The sequence below is a fragment of the Danio rerio genome, chromosome 14 (assembly GCF_049306965.1).
Source record: "Danio rerio strain Tuebingen ecotype United States chromosome 14, GRCz12tu, whole genome shotgun sequence".
NCBI lineage: Eukaryota > Metazoa > Chordata > Actinopteri > Cypriniformes > Danionidae > Danio > Danio rerio.
The window spans coordinates 41720823-41738330 of NC_133189.1; the positions used below are offsets into that span (position 1 = coordinate 41720823).

The following is a 17508-nucleotide window of genomic DNA, read 5'->3' on the forward strand; positions in this document are numbered from 1 at the left end:
CGAAACAGACTTCAGAGTCCTAAATCTTGAACCTTATATACACTGTTAGACATTTCTGTAAATTACACAGTTATTTACTGTATTTCACCCAGTGTAATACTGCAAATTCCTTTTACGGTAAATAACTGTATTTACCGTTGCATTATGGGAATTTAGTGTGACGTCGAACAACATATACAGCGATGTACTGTATTTGTAAAAATTCGTGTATTATACTGTATTTTCCACAACTGCTTCAACGCCACCTTGCGGCGATTCGACTACTCTGCACCACATTTTGCCTGAGGACCCTGGAGCAATTCTGGAGGACAATTTATTAGTGTGCCTGAAGAACATACTGGATTTAACAAACTTTACTCTGGTAAGCTGAGGCATTGTTTCATTTTACAGAATGTTTTGTGGACGAGAATAGAACAAAGTAAAGTATAAAGTTGGCTATTATTATTTTCTCTGGCTTGGCGTTATTTCGCCCATTTGAGAAATATATCATCTATTAAGATGTTACCTTTATTTAATTCATTACATTAACACTGCTATTACTTTAAATATGACTGTTTATGTTCTCGTCATATCTTTATATTTATTTACATAGGAACCGGTGTTGCAGCGGGTTTTGGTTTAGGAGGGAACCAGAGGTATGCAGACAGTTTTGGAGGACACTTAGCACGAGACAACGGTCCGGCAGAGAGTGTTTTCCCCCAGAAGATAATGAATGAAAGACCATCAAATAATCCAGGTAAAAGCGCGTCTGTCTGTGCTGACAACACTCGACATTGATTTGAGCACCTCTATTAGCATTTGTTTGCTCGGCAACATTGGCTGAAGCGATCTTAAAATGGTAATGTTAACTGTTAGCTAAACTGAGCTAAGTTTATACTGAATTGGACTCAAACTCATTTTAACGTGCAACGTTTAACTTATATTGATTTATACTATATGTATTTGATGTTGTGAACTTATTTTTCTCTGGTTTAGAGTAACTTATAACGTTAGCTTGAGAAAATAACATCGCGACGTAACCTATAAGAACGTTAACGTAAATCTATAACGTTACAATATGCATAGAGGTAAAGTTGGTTTTATATTCGCACATTCGTTCATTTAGAAGACTCTATACTGTTTACCATGTTACTTTGAATATTCGATCAGAATTAGCATGCCAGTATGACTTGAAATCAACATTAACACTGTTTATTTGACCGTGAGCATGTTGTACTTTGATAGTCGTTAGCTGCTAAAATGATTTCGCTATTTAGAGTTTGCAAATAATACTTTTATGAAATTAATATATTAAGGGGGAAGTCTGAATCTGCTAATATAAAACCAACTTTACCTCTATGCATTATGCTAATAACCACCTTTTTGCTATTTATTGTTTGCTAATTATTTTTTTATCACAACTCTTGACATTTGGTTTAACATAATTGTTACCATTATATTTTTTTCTGTTTAGATATGGCACTGGCACAGCAGCAGTTTTTGTCTGAAGAAACAAACAGCATTTCTGAGGAACATCTTGATCAGCACAGCCTTATGCTTAAAAAATAAGCAAGACCAGTAAGCAACCAAGGTAAACAAATAAAAAAAGTTGTGTGGAGGTTGTGGATTGTAGCATGGTATTCTTATCTGTATTTTTGGCTTTTTTATGGTCTCAATATAGAATACTGGGAGCCTGCCTGTGCAAACTGGACCTCATACAACAGTAAGTACTGTACATCTATTTGTTTCTCAATATAGTAATGTTACTTTTAATACAAAATGTGTCACATGTTTAGTTGCTAGCTAAATAAAAAATCTTTTTCCCTTTTTTATTAAACCATTTAGTAGGGTTTTTTTTTTTCATCTTTGTTTATAATATTTTTGAGCAGATTGAGGTCTGTCATGGGTCAGACATTTCAAAATACAATAATTAGTATTGGGATACATGCATTTGTCTATGTATTAAATGTCTTTTTCCCCATTTCATGTTGCCTAAATATTTTGTAATAAATAAAATAATAAAAATTTTTGTATAAATAATTCCAGAGGATGAAACAAAATGCACAGCAACAACCAGAGTGAGCCAGAAGAAGGCAGGAGAAGTAATGAAGAGAATGACAACCATGAACAACAGTGAGTTATCCTTCTTTCACCAGCTAACTGAGAACTTGGATTAGGTGAGACACTCTCAATAATTGTATCAGTATTCAGTCAGTTTTAGTTTATTAGGAATACATAAAACAAATAGTCTAATCTGTCCTGCAGTAAATCAACCCATCACAAATGCTACAATGTTTTTGTAAAACCTTGTTAGGGAAAAAAATAAACAGGACATTCTGGTTAGTTATCTTTTAAACATGGTAGTGAGCAGGTTATGAGCAGGAGCCAGTTGCTCAGTACCAGCTGAAAACTAGCCCAACCTAGCTGCCATGCTTCAAAATAATTAACCAGTATATGATTTATTTTTTTTTAAACAAGCTTCTTCTATGCTTATGTTAGTCTGTTTGTCCTTATCCAGAGTTCTTCATAATCCTGGACTGGGCCAAATCCTGACCAGATGCTGTGGTGGTCATGGAGGAGTGATTCCTGAAAGACACACGTGAGTTTCCGCATTGATCCAATGGGCCAGCCTGACCACCCGCTGGTGAACTTTCAAGCCTCCGGTGCCTAGACTGCGGCCTTGCACAAGTTTGGCTAGAGGAGAACTGGTCGTGCCCAACTGAGCCTGGTATCTCTCAAGGGATTTTATTCTACACTTTCGTCAGTTGGTGAAGTTTCTTCCATGCCACTGTCGCCACTGGATCGCTTGGCTACGATTGGTGGATTGGTGGATTTGCTCTTCAGTGTTTGGACTTTCAGCAGTGACATTTACTGCTTCAATTCTGAAAACTGGACTGAAGCAGCTTCAATTTACAAGAACTTCTATGTTAAGCTGCTTTGACATTATTGATCTACATTGTAAAAGTGCAATAGAAATAAAGATGTACATTGTAAAAGTGCAATGGAAATAAAGATGAATTGCATTTGAACATGTGAATTCAGACCTTGTTGAGCATTTGACACCAGAATTAGTAATATTTTAAAGTTGGGTTGTTTCTGAGTGGGCTTATAGTTACAAATATTTATTTTTCCAACAATATGCAATTCAGAAGTTTAAATTTTTATTGTACATGTATGTTCTAGTGCTTTGTGTGATTTATTTATTTTTAATGTGTTGATTTTATTGCTTAATGTAATTTTCACACATTTTCCTTAAATGCTTTAAGCATTATTAATGTTTTAAAGAATGGAATATTTTGTAATTGTGTCTGGTTTAATGTCAGTAGTACTTAGTACAATTGTTTTTTTTTTCTCAACAACATGCAGGTCAGACACTTAAATTAGTTTTGTACATGTATGTTAATGTGCTTTGTCATTTTCAATGTTTTTTTTCTTAAAATAAAATATTTTGAATGATTAAAATGTAATGTTTTTACACATTTTTAAGCTTGTTTTAAGCATCTCCAATGTTTTAAATAAAGAGTGTTTATTTTGTTAATATTTTGTAATTGTGTCTTTTTTAGGTCTATAGTATTAAAATAATATTAATAAAATTATATTATAAAATATTTAGGACAAAATTAAAAGGTTGCAGTAGCTAACTGTTAACTTAGGTTTTTACAGTAGTTAACCATTTTCAGACACTACGGTAACATGCTGTAAACGGATTTACAGTTGTATACTGTAAATCTAAAATACAGTAACTTACTGGCAACAGTGTTGCCAGTAAGTTACTGTAAAAACCCTTTGAAATGTCTAACAGTGTATTAAGACAAAAAAAAATCTTTTATACTGTCATGTAGCACAAGTATTTAAAGATGTTAACAAGAGAGCGTGACCACATCATCCACCACGTAAACAATATAAATGAATATAAAACTTTTGCATACAAGACGTGCATAAATCACGCTATGGACATGACATTAAAATCCCTACTGGTTTAAAAATGCCCCAAATAAAATAATATGGACAAATGAGAACTTACAATAGTAAAACATTAAAAAAAAAAAAAAAGAAAATTAAAAAAAATTAAATACAGGTGTGGAGAAAAAAGCGCTCTTTTATTATCAGCTGTCAGTCAGCGCCTGCTCTTTTTTTTCTGCCCATTGCTTCTTTAGTCTTGTGCAGTGTAAATACAGACAATCGGATACAAGACACTTTTAAAAGTTGATGTAAGCAGGTCATCCAAAAAAATTGGATACAGGCACAGAATTGGAAATGACCATCAAGATCTGGTGTAAATGCAGCCTAATTATACATTGAGTTTTGCAGCATGATGGCTCAGTGATTATCACTGGGACCTCCCAGCAAGAAGGTCGCTGAATCGAGTCCCGGCTGGGCCAATTGGCATTTCTATGTGGATGTCCTCCCCATGTCCGTGTGGGTTTGCTCCAGGTGCTCTGGTTTCCCCCACAGTCCAAACACATAATGCATTGGGTGAATTGAATAAACTAAATTGGCCGTAGTGTATGTGTGTGTGAATGTGAGAGTGTATGTGTGTTTCCCAATTCTGGGTTGCAGAGCATCCGCTGCATAAAACATATGCCAGAATGGTTGGTTGTTCATCCCTGATAAATAAAGGGCAAAGCTGAAGAAAAATGAATGAATGAAATGAGATATTTGATTCCAGATGTTTGTTAACCACATACAGCTTCATTAAATGGAATTACAGCAAGTTTGATGAAGCATCTGTTCACTTGCAACTGTTGCATTTAAAAAAAACAAGACATCTTTCCAAACTTGTAATGTAACAAATTATAATTAAAGATTTAATATTTGACGTTTTCTATGAGAGACTGTTTTTACAATTGTCTTCTTTCTAAATTAATCTTACAGCTTTGTCATATAGCACACTTTGCTTGGACAAGATGGACTTGAGATGCCAATGGTTTTGGTTATGCTCTACCTTTTATTTCGAACTCTATTTTTGTTTCTTTCTATTTGTGTAAGAATGAAAGCGCTAGGGGTTTGCATACACTCATCCACACGGGGCTTTCTGAATTTGCCCCTACTTTCTGGCCTCTTGCCTTGGCTCACCTGCTTCAGGGCAGCTGTTCTCCGGGGATGTTATCCTCTCTCTAAGATCTTTTGGTTGAGTTAGCTTGGCCCTCTGAGCTCACAAGCACGGCAGACTCTCTCTCCCATCGGGATGTCTGTGTGGGCATAAATTTCAAGCCCTGGGACCAAAACAGAGGTCAGAATCAGCAAGTTTTTTTTTTCTGCTTACACCAGATCAGCAGCCTAATCATTAGGTTTCACCACAGCACCCAACAACTGTATGTTTTTTTTTTTCCTGCTTCTCCAAGAAGAGGCCATTTTTTTCCTGTCCTGCCTGTAGTCCTTTTAAAAAATGCTAGTGCAACCATGCTGTAACATTGCTGCGTACTGTGTGTCATGCCTTCAATTACTTTGATAAATGCGATTCTGGCTGTGACCGTGTTTTGTTACAGTGCATTCATAATTTATGGCTTGCACAGATACTCTCAAATCAGGGTAAATTATGACTTTTCTCTCCTTTTTACTGCAACTAAGGTATCTAAATAATGTTATATCAGCACATAATACTAGCGCAAGGGCATCAATGCAGGAATATTACAGAATGGAGAATAAAGCTGAATGAGGTCATGAGGAGGAAGGGAGTACAATAAGAAATGTGAAGAAAAACAGATTTGTTACTGAAGGCTAGAGTTTAAAGGTTTTATCTTCTGATTATGTCTTTGTTCTCTCAACGACATTGAGCAGACTAAATTCTATTGAGGGTATTTTACACATTGCCTTAATGATATTTTAGTGTTCGAGAAGGTTAAGAAAGAGTACTTAAGAAAAGCTCCCACACTGAAGATTAAATGCAGATTGTGATGGGTTAGCAATACCAGCCTGGCATGTCTAATGTTGCAATTTGTCAGCTGCTTTGTGAAAGGGCCTTCTAAATGCTTTCAAAGTGAATGTGTGATCAGTGCAAATTAATTCGGCGATAGCAAAATTGACATTTTTTTTTCCCTTAGTGGTAAAGTGTAATTACCTTTCCTGTTAATAAAATCCTATTAGAGCTCCGTTTAAATTATTGTTATTAAGAGCATAAAATATAACAGAACCAAAAAAGTTCATTGCCAGTTTCGGATGGCTATCCTCATTTCATTTCCCTCGTCTTCTGTAGGCAGAAATCCCCATTGTGTCAATGTAAGGGCATAGCAAATGATATAAAAGCACTCCTATTTATTTATATTTTTTAGGGTATAGAAACTCTATAAAAAGACAATTCTGTCCTTTTGTACTCACTGTCATGTCAGAACAAATCTGTATGACTTTTTTCTAACATGAGAAGAGATTCTAAAAGTCACCGGGAAGCAAACAACATGGATATTGCTGTATGGGGTTGAAGACAAGAGATCCCATGTGAAAATAAAATGCCAAGCTATGGGCAAATAAAAATCTGGTGTCATTCAATGCAACAGAAATGTACAGATCTATGGAGGGACTTCAATTAAGGGCATTTGGTGGTTTTCTGTAAATCATCAAGAAAAATATATAATAGTCATGAGTTAATATAATAAATTAAATATAATAATAAAAAATAAATAAAATATAATGTGCAGGTGAAAAAAATAAATGTTGCATTACAGTTATTTATTTATTTTGTTTATCTGTGTGTTTGTTTGTTTGTTATTGTTTGATTATATAATAGTCCTGAGTTTTTGCTCCAAATAATAAAATAAATAAAATAAAATCTGATGCCCATTTGAAAAAAGGAAAGTTGCATTATTTATGTATTTGTTTATTTGTTATATTGCTATTTTTGGAATATATAATGGTCATGGGTTTTTGCTCCAATAAATAAATAAATATAAATAAATTATAAAACAAAAAAACTATAATAAAATTTTTAAAATAAAATCTGATGTTCATGTGAAAAAGAGAAAGTTGCATTACAGTTCAATATCAAGTATCAAGAGTGTTTCTTCTAAAAAAATATAAAAAATAAATAATTTAAATTAATTAATTAATTAAAATAAAATCTGATGTGCACGTGAAAAATGGAAAGTTGCATTATTTATTTATTTATTTATTTATTACATTGTTATTGTTGGAATATATAATAGTTATGAGTTTTTGCTAAAATAAAATAAAATGAATCAAAATAAAATAAAACAAAAAAGACATTTATTTTCTAGGTCTTTTGAAGCATAAGTCCTTTCCTTTCAAAAGGGGAGGGGGGGGGGGGGGGGGTGGGAATAGGGAGGGGGTCAACTATGGTAGCATCTTTTAATTATGAAAAAAATATTTTATTATTATTATTATTATTATTATTATTTATTTATTTATTTATTTATTTTTATTTTGCTCTTTTATTGATAATCTTTCTATGTTCCTTCCTAATATGTGCCTATTGCTGTTTTTACTGTTTTATGCTCATATCATGTATTTATTTTCTCTCTGTAAAGCACTTTGTGCAGCCTTGTGGCAGTTGGAAACGTGCTATATAAATAAATAAAATAAAAAATTCTTTCTTTCTTTCTTTCTTTGTAATATTGTTGTTGTTGGAATATATAATAGTCATGAGTTTTTGCTAAAATAAAATAAAATACAATTTAATAAAATGAAATAAAATAATAATATTGCTTGATATCTTTGATATTTCACCCCAGGTTCGAAAATACATGAAGCATGATAAGTAAGTGATGAAATTTTCATTTTTTGATAAACCACATTATCTATTCAAGACCAACGAAACTTGAGATCAAACATAAATGTGCAATCAGTCAGCAGTAATCATAACAAGGCTTTTTCTGCTTTTCAGCAAATTATTTAAAAAATACAGGCCTATGTAATTTATTTCAACCATAAATATTCTTGAGCTTGACTGATAAGGTTTATAATGCTACTTTATATATCGTCCTACGTCCCTGTGCATATAGTTCTCATTCAGGTCAGGCGGCATGAAAACCACAAGCCTTTTGCTTACAACTCTATTTCCTTTTCCATCCTACCAAGTGAAAATGTGTATGCAACCTTTAAAATTGTTAAATGAGTCGAGCTGTGGAGGTCACAGATGCTGGATAGAGCCTGTATGAAGCCACAGAGAGTGTAGGGCATACATGAAAAGTGTGGCAGAGCACTTGGTTTTATTTAGCAGGTGGAGTTTACTCCCAGTCATCAAAATGCACCCGCAGAGAAGAGCTGATGTGGCTGAAACGCTAGGAGACCTAAATAAGCTCAATCAACGGCAGTGATAATATTTCATATCCCCTGGCTCTCGTTTTGTTTTTTGTTCTCCTCCTACCTCCCGTCCAGGAGAACATTTTTCAGCTGGCCTCATCACCCCATCCAACATCTCCAGCGTCACACACACTCAATTTAGTTTTTTTTCTTTTTGCCGCTTGTTCTTGTTCTTGTATTGCCACTCGTTCTTGTTCAAGTACTTATATTTAAGTGAACATGGTTTTTCAGTCCCCCCAAAAAATAAAAATAAAAATATTCTTGCTTGCTCAAACTACTATTGGGGATAACTTAAACGTTGCAAATTCGCTCTTTAAAGATACTTACCCCTTTATACATTTCTGGAGAGTGTGAATTACATTCCAGATGGTATGTTTTTATTTATTTATTTATTTATTTATTTATATATTTTTTTTTACGTGAATCCACCAGATCTCAAATTTCTCTTATGAGTGTAATTCGTGCCTGCTGTCTATTGTCTAACCACCAGATGCCACTGTCTATTGACTGACCGACCGATATGAAAGACAGAATGTGAATGAGTCAGAGTGAAAAACTACGAGCAAAGCTGTGTTGATTGTATGTGCATGCACACACATAGAGGTAGTCACTTTCGACCAATCGGCTTTCTTACATTTTTTAATCACTCTTATTGGTTGGTGATTATTGTTTCATGTCTAGTGAGCAGCAAAAATAAATGATGGCATAGTGGCCTGTCTAACAAATATTTGTATTTTCGAAATGCCAGAGGCAGTCTGGCTTATTTTTTAAAACCACGAGTAAATTTCATAATGAGCCTGCTCAAGAGAAGATAAAACTGCGAATGGATCAGGAAAGCGGGAAACAGAAGCAAAGCAATCTCAAGTCAGCCAGAAAACATGACGGAAGAGGTAACTGTGGGTTCTTCATGAAGACTGGACTGAGTGAGTCAATTCCACTTGGCACACAATAATGAACTGAATGTCAGTGGTGTTAGTAAACTAGATTTTGATGTTTCATACAATTTATGTTTGTAGCTACATGTTTGTTTGTATTTTTAACCCATTGTTGATCTATAATGTTATATTGAATAAAATAATTAAAACCGTTCAGAAAATGTATTTATTTATTTATTCATTTTTTTTTGTATTAGCTGCTTAGTAACGTCATGCTCTGGGAAAACTGAAATTGTGTGGTGGACGATGGTCACAGTAACTTTTATTTCCTGATTTTGTTCCAGAAATTATTCATTTACACATTAAGGACTATATATGGAGGTACTGTACGTTTTCACAATGAGCCTGTGTTTCAATTGTTTTATGTTCAATCCACTAAAATCTATAAACAAATTTTGTGAACTCAATTGATTTGTGTTCGGACAACATGAAGGAATTGTTGAAACACAGCATTTATTTATTTATTTATTTATTTATTTACAGTGTTGCCATTTTTTGAAAAGTTGATTTGATTTATGTTTAATTAACTCATAATTGTACAAATAAATAAATAAATAAATAAATAAATAAACAAAAGGTCAATCTAATTGGGTAGTGTTGGAACAACATACAAGCATTATGTTGGTGATGCTACTGTACCTGGTTAGTGGAGTTTCCAGGATGATTTGTATGGTACTGAAATAAAAGGGAGTACTGACGACAATAAAAGTAATCTTGGGTTCTAAGTTAAGAATAAAGATTTGCTAGAGTTTAATCTTAGTTTAATCATTTTAAAAGTGTCAATCAAGGTTTTGAAAGAAATCATGTTGCAGGCAATTACAGTAGCACAACTATTTAACACATCATTTAATAACACAATTCAAATAAGTGGGAATGTCATAATTAAATTAAGCTATAACCATTTTTTGTTTAGTGTTTTATTCTGCATGCAAATGAATGCAAATTGAAAAAAGTGTTTCATTTATATAGTTGAAGTCAAATATATTAGCCCTATCTTTTTTTTTTTTTTTTTTTTTTTGGCTTTTTTAACAATTTCACAAATTATGCTTAACGGAGTATTTAATGAAGTATTTTTAAGCAGTATTTCCTATAATATGTTTATTTTTTAAATTTGCTTTATTTCAGCTAGAATAAAAGCAGTTTTTAATAATAAACAAAGAAATAATAAATGACGGTCAATATTATTATTATTTATATTTTTTTAATGGTCTACTGAACAAACACTGTTATACAATGACTTGCCTTACAACCACAAACTTGCCTAATTAACCCAGTCAAGCATTTAAATTTCACTTTAAGCTGAATATTAGCATCTTGAAAGCTTTCTAGTAGAATATTATTTTCTGACATCATGGCAAAGATAAAAGAAATCAGCTATTATAAATGAGTTATTAAAACTATTATGATTAGAAATGTGTTGGAAAAATTAATAAGTATGTAATAAGTATGACTTCAACTATATATCATGTTGTTTTAACATACATAAACCATACTTAATGAACATTATTATGTGCAACCCATGGAGATTTTTATAATGTTTTGTTAATGTTTTACATTATTATTATTATTATTCTGTGCAGTATCCCCATCAGTGTCTGATCCCAGAGCTTACAGCCCAAAGAGCCACAAGAAAAGTAACAGAAAAACCAGGACAAGGCCCCTCCAAACTCACACCGCTTCATGTCATTTCACGCAAGCACAAATACAACAGCCTGCTGGGGCAAACGTCTAAAAAAGAAAGGGGAAAAACTGCTGTGTAGAAAGGTGTAGCTCATTAATCACAGGCTTAAAAAAGGCTGAGAGAGTCACATGCATGCTTCCGAGGCTGAAGCTAAGAGAGATTCATCTGTTTTGTTTTTTCTTTTAAGCCGAGCTCTGTCATGGCCGCTGGTGACTTTGAGCTAGAACACCAGAAGCATTGTGTGCATGTGTAGGGGGGCGGCTTCCGAATCCGCTTCTCTAGCCAGAGGCGATGTTGGTTAGTCATTGCACAATAACAAGCCCTCTGGAACAGCCCTTTCTCTTTCCTGCCTGGATTTTTTGGCATCAGTGCTCTTTTTAAAAAGTCCCGGACCAAAAATACTTCGACATGATTCACCTGGTGAAGAGACGGCACCTAGAGGGGCTCACAATAAGTCTGTAAGAGAGGATATACAGTTGAAGTCAAAAATATTAGCACTCCTGTGATTTTTTTTTCCTTTTTTTTCCTTTTTTATATATTTCCCCAATTATGTTTAATAAAGCAAGGAAGTTGTCACAGTATTTCCTAAAATACATTTTCTTCTGGAGAAAGTTTTATCTTTATCTTGACTGTAATAAAAGCAATTTTGATTTTTTCTAAAACTATTTTAAGGTCAATATTATTAGCCCCCTTGAGCAATATGTTTTTCGACAGTCTACAGAACAAACCACTACAATGACTTATAACCTAATTAACCTATGACGTAATTAACCTAGTTGTAAAGAGAGTCAGGTTGCAGGAGATGTGAAGTTCTAGATGCAGCTTTATTTAGGCAAAGGGACATTTAGACTGGCAGGGTCAACGGGAGCAAATAGTACAACATAAATAATCCAATAAAATAATCCAGAAAAATTAGGTGAAAGGTCATTACAGGCAGCAAAACTACATTAACGGTAACAAATAAGGGTCCAAAAAAGATGAAAGGAAAGACAAGCAAAAGCACTGGGAAATGCTCACTTACACTAACCAAGACTCAGCAACAACGTTTGTAGGTGTGCTGTGTTTATAGTCTGATAGGGTTTATAGTCTAATACATCTGATTAGTTCTGAACAGCTTCAGTTCTGTGTGTTTGCAATCAGGGGGAATATGGGCCAGGTGTGTTAATGAAGTGCATGACGGGATCTGTAGTTTATCAAAGGGGTTTGTATTTCTTCAGTGATCTGCGAATGCTACATTGCTGGTGATTATGACAATAGTTAAGCTTTTAAATTGCACTTTAAGCTCAATACTAGTATCTTGAAAAATAAATAGTAAAATATGATGAACTGCAAATGTAAAAACATTGTTATTAAAACTATTATGTTAAGAAATTAAACGGGAATTGGGGAAAAATATACAGGGGAGGTAATAATTCTGACTTCAAATGTATATACACAACACATGTCTGTTTATGACAAAGCTTTTAATTTGATGACATTTCTATAGCAAGGCACCCATGAGAACAATGAGCCCCCATTAGATATGCTTTCAATCAATATCTCCAGAGCAGAGTGAAAGTTCAGCTCTGTGAGGTGCCATGATATCGAAGTGCAAATAAAGGACTCCACCCTTCACTAGGCACATATGCTAAAGAATTTTGACAAAAATAGGTTCTGTGCAATTAGCACATGCATTTTTTTACCACCTCGCATTGTTCTCTCATGACACATTTGTGGAAAAAAGTCACACGTGCATGCAGCAAAAGCAACACCTTGCTGAAAACTGACACTCAGCTCTTCGTGTTTTACCTCGGTGTGAAAAATTACTCCTTTCTAGCAAGTGGGTGGCTGAGAAAATGAGACCCTTTACAACAAGCCGATCAGTATTATTCCATCTGATTGGTGATGCATGCAACAGGGTTATGTTATATGTCATTCAGAATAAATCTGTGAATGTCTTTTTTTTTAAAGTGTCTTTTCAGATAGGAAACTTTGATTTAAAGGGGTAGTTCAACCAGAAATTCTGTCTTGAATGATGCTCTTTAGTGTTGTTACAAACACTTAACACTTTCATTCATCTTCAGAACTCAAAGACGACATTTGTAATGAAATCTGAGAGCTGTCGTTCCCTCTATTGTCAGCCTATATGTAAGTTTCAAGGTCGAGAAAAACAGCTCTGAAGTATAGATAACAACACTGGTGCTTCTTTAAAAGGGTCATGAACTGAAATAAAATAAATGTTTTTGATCTATTGTCATATTCATAATTATATATACAACAGTTCTGTTTGCTTCTCGAATCTGATCGACTAAAAGCCATGCAATATTCAGAACTTGCACAGCCTCTTCACTCGTGTATTACTCCACCCACATGGAGTGACAGCAGATCAATAAACTACAGTTTGACAAATATTGCAGCTGTTGGACAACATATTTTTTTAGGTGAGAATGTAGTTGTTAAGATTGTGACTATGCTGTTTATTTATAGGATTTTATGGATAGTGCCATTTTGCACATGTGACACATTTATAATAATTCAGAGAGACAGCAAGTCACCATCCATTAGTCTGTCATCCTGAGCACAGCAAAGACGATTGACGTTGTTCAAGATGGCGACAAATTAATAAGCTCTTAGAGAATAAAAACTCATAACTCAAACTCATAACAGCAGATCAAACTGCTTAACTGTTCAGTGATATTCTAAGTCGATCTCTCTCTTTTGTACGTTGTAGTGCTGTATTTATACCATATAACGAAGTGTGAGATGGGATTCGCATATCAGAAATGTATGTATTTTTTGTTGGTCACTCTTTGTATAACCCTGAGTTAGTTTTTGGTTGGCTATCTGTTTGTTTCTAATGCATCTCCTGTTTGCGTTACTGCAGACAAGTTCAGTAAAAGGACAGCAAAAAAAAAAAAAAAAAAGCCAGTTTGTTTCGCATTTTTCCTTATCACAAACACTAATCTAGAAGTGTCTGCGCTGCTTTGGCTTTTTTAAGGTTAATGATTGTGATCTGCCGACTGCAACAGAGAAATACTGGGAAATCTCTATAGACTGATGGCATTTCATGCCATTCAGCCTTATAATCTTAAAATGTGAACAAAATAACTTTTTGTCATCACTTTAGACATTACGCTGGAGAATCATTCAAATACTAGCTCTAAAGTGACGTTGGTAGAATAGTAAATGATTTTCTTTTATATATACACGATTATGCCGTAGAACTGTTGTATAATCACAATGTCACTCTCTAAGCACTACTACTCGTGTGATATTTTAAACTCAAAGATTTCTTGTTTTAAAAACATGATATATTAAAGCAAATCTGCGGGAGTGAAAATCTATTATGTTTTAGTGTATTTTAAGATTAGTGTGCAATGTATTATAATAAAAAAAATATTGATTTTATTTAGTGTCTTTAATTTTTTGACATTGAAGATTTCAAGTTTTTTTTTTTTTTTTTTTTTTTTTTTTTTTAGATTTACAGTGACAGTAGTTACTTTCCATGGTAACATTTATCCCTGAAAATCAGAGAGACCGAGGAGTGGGGGTTGGTAGTTAGGTTTGGGGTGACATGTCTGAATAACACTGTTAAGAACCAGGTACTGTGTACTTGGGTGTTAGTAACTGTACTATGAAGCATGTTTCAGGCGTCCGCTGCGATCGGAACCTATACCAATGTTGGCTATACAGGGGTTTCCCAGACCGAACCAAAACGCTGAGGCCCAGGGAATGGTTGAAATTACACATGAGTTTTTCGGGAGAAATAATTAAACAGGCAGGTGGCGTGAGATGGGTCTGAAATATGGGAGGCTCCCGGGAAAAACAGGGAGTGTTGGAAGGTATGAATTAGTCGCTTTTATAATGGTCAAATTAGCAACTTTAACTAATTACTTTTTCCAATTAGTTAATCAGCTAGCAAATATAATTTATCACTTAAAAGTAATCACTTAGTAAACATTTGAGATAGTGTGCCAAAACTTTGCCTTCACAGAAAAAAAAAAAAAAATGTGTTTTTTTATTTTATCTTATTTTATTTTATTTTTGCTTTGGGGTAACTGTCACTTTTACTAACTTTTAGCAGCTGTTGATCCATCCATCTTTGGCTTGCCATACAGCCCTCTATTCCTTCTGCCGATCACCCTTTTTCATTATAGGTTATAGTAGTGCTTTAGTACAGAAAACCTCAAAAGCTTGTTTTTTTCCCTCAGTTTCAACAGCATCATGCACAAGAAAGATGTCTGAAAAGCAGGTTTACATTTGTTTTTGCAACAGGTCTGCCAATATATTCCCTCCTCAAAATGCTAGCAGAGCAGACAGCAAAACAAACACACAGAAAAACATAAGACACTCAGCAGTGTGTGTGTGCCAGAGACTTCTGTGAGGCGGGTGACAGATAAGTCATGTTTCTGACTCTCTTTGCGACTCACGAGGAAGGCTATGGGAAGCTGTTGCACTCTTCACACCAATGCTGTGTTTGTATATAAAAGAGGGCAGCTAAATTGGATTACTAGTGTCTAACATAAAACAAATGGACAGTCTATTTCTGGCAAACCAACAAGGTCTGACTTGTTAAAGATTTTAGCCTGCTGACCTGAACCATCAAGCAAAGCAAAGCAGCCCGAGTCTGCTTAAAGCACTTATCGTCATGGAAACGTGCCACTGAAACATTAGAGGGCACGGTGGGAGTTTAAGTCATTTACTGTTAAAAGGAGCTTTAATAGATTAAAAACATGCAACTATGTCCAAATAAACCACCAGAATAAATCGTTCAAAAAGCAACGCGCTGTACTAAGAGGCTGCAAGTCTGGCATTTTTAAGCAGTGGCTGAAGTCCAGCAGCCTTATCATTGATAGAAAAGTTGAAAAAAAACAAACAAAAAACAAACAAACAAACAAACAAAAAAAAAACATATTTAGTGATTCACTCAGAATGTGACCAGACAAATCTGAATATGTGAATATGCTGAATGTGCGTTTGCTTTTACTTTTTCATTTGTTTTGACACTTTTAATAATAATAATAATAATAATAATAATAATAATAATAATAATAATAATAATAATAATAATAATAATGATATGAATATTAATATTTATATTAATAATAATAATAATAATAATAATAATAATAATATAAATAATAATAATAGGGCGAGGCAGTGGCACAGTAGGTAGTGCTGTCGCCTCACAGCAAGAAGGTCACTGGGTCGCTGGTTCGAACCTCGGCTCAGTTGTCGTTTCTGTGTGGAGTTTGCATGTTCTCCCTGCCTTTGCGTGGGTTTCCTTCGGGTGCTCCGGTTTCCCCCACAGTCCAAGGACATGCGGTACAGGGGAATTGGGTAGGCTAAATTGTCCGTAGTGTATAAGTGTGTGTGAATGTGTGTGGGGATGTTTCCCAGAGATGGGTTGCGGCTGGAAGAGCATCTGCTGCATAAAAACTTGCTGGATAAGTTGGCGGTTCATTCCGCTGTGGTGACCCCGGATTAATAAAGGGACTAAGCCAACAAGAAAATAAATGAATGAATGAATGAATGAATAATAATAATAATAATAATAATAATAATAATAATAATAATAATTGTAATAATCAACCCAGGCTCATTCTGAAAGCGTACCACTATATACATTTCTGGAGAGCGCCAAATATGTGCTGTTTTTGTTTTTACGAATCCACCAGAGGCCACTGTCTACACTTTTTGAGATCTCAAATTACTCTTGAAAGTGCCATTCGCGCCTGCTGTTCTTGTGTAAATCCATCAGAGGCCACTATCGACTGACTGACTGATCAACTGTCCCTTAACCCAACCAATAGTGTTTTCAAAAGGCACCATCTGAACCGCCCACCCACATCACATCCCTAAACCCAACCAACAGTTTCAAGAGACAATTCAGAAAAACAAAAGCCCTCGCCTGATTTTTACCACATTTTTAGATTTTACCACATTCTTACCCTGCTATTTACTCCACTCTCTGGAACTCGAACCCTATTGTGCGGGGTAAATCCTATCTGCGTTCCAAGTCCAACAACATGGAGAGCTACTAGACAAACTGGTAACAGGAGGAAAGCTGTCCATATGGTGGTAAGCAGTCAGGTGGTAAGCGTGAAAAGAAACTGCATCATACCACCATATAGCATTCATTTTAAAGATTAAATGCAGCCATATCACTAGAAATTTATATAGGACTACATTTTCAGAATGAGCCTATGTTGGTAACAATAGTAATAATAATAGCTTGCAGGACAGCAACTGGTGATGCACCCTCTTACCAGCACCGGCTCCTGAATGTCTAGGCCCCCTTAAGGAGCATCCGGGTCAAGGTGTGAGAGGAATCACTTTCCAAAACCTTTTCCATTTATGTGTTATGATTTTGGAATAATCTTCCCAATCCCACTCGGACTGCAGATACACTGGTATCCTTCAAACAACAACTAAAAACTCATATCTTCTGAGAACCCTGGTGAATAATACCAAAACCACCCATTGAAGCACTTTCTCTCTCCCTCTCTCTAAAAAAATAAAAATAAAATAAAAAACTCCTACTTTAGTATTAAATTGTCCGAGCACAAACAAGTTACTTTATAAAAATAGCACTTCTCATTTGCATTCTTGTTGAATTGCTGAATATCTCCTCCATTGTAAGTCACTTAAGTCACAAAAGTGTCTGCTAAATGACTT

General features: G+C 34.6%; 2 long non-coding RNA genes across 3 annotated transcripts in view; one reads left to right on the forward strand and one right to left on the reverse strand.

Annotated features, from left to right (window-relative positions):
• The first annotated feature begins 269 nt into the window (after window positions 1-269).
• LOC137487533 (uncharacterized) lies at window positions 270-3517 on the forward strand. Of its 2 annotated transcripts, XR_011006139.2 has the most exons (6): window positions 270-361; window positions 593-736; window positions 1454-1570; window positions 1661-1702; window positions 2026-2156; window positions 2498-3517. It is a non-coding gene; the product is annotated as an uncharacterized lncRNA (long non-coding RNA). The 2 variants fall into 2 exon arrangements; XR_012389912.1 differs by lacking the exon at window positions 270-361 and having other exon boundaries at window positions 684-736; window positions 2026-2112.
• Window positions 3518-4253: 736 nt separating this feature from the next.
• The window catches only part of LOC137487534 (uncharacterized), a 318479-nt gene continuing 305224 nt past the window's right edge, over window positions 4254-17508 (reverse strand). The window contains exons 6-7 of the long non-coding RNA XR_012389916.1: window positions 5056-5195; window positions 4254-4606 (exon numbers count right to left, since the gene is read on the reverse strand). This is a non-coding gene — a long non-coding RNA (uncharacterized lncRNA). The remainder of the gene's footprint in view (window positions 4607-5055; window positions 5196-17508) is intronic.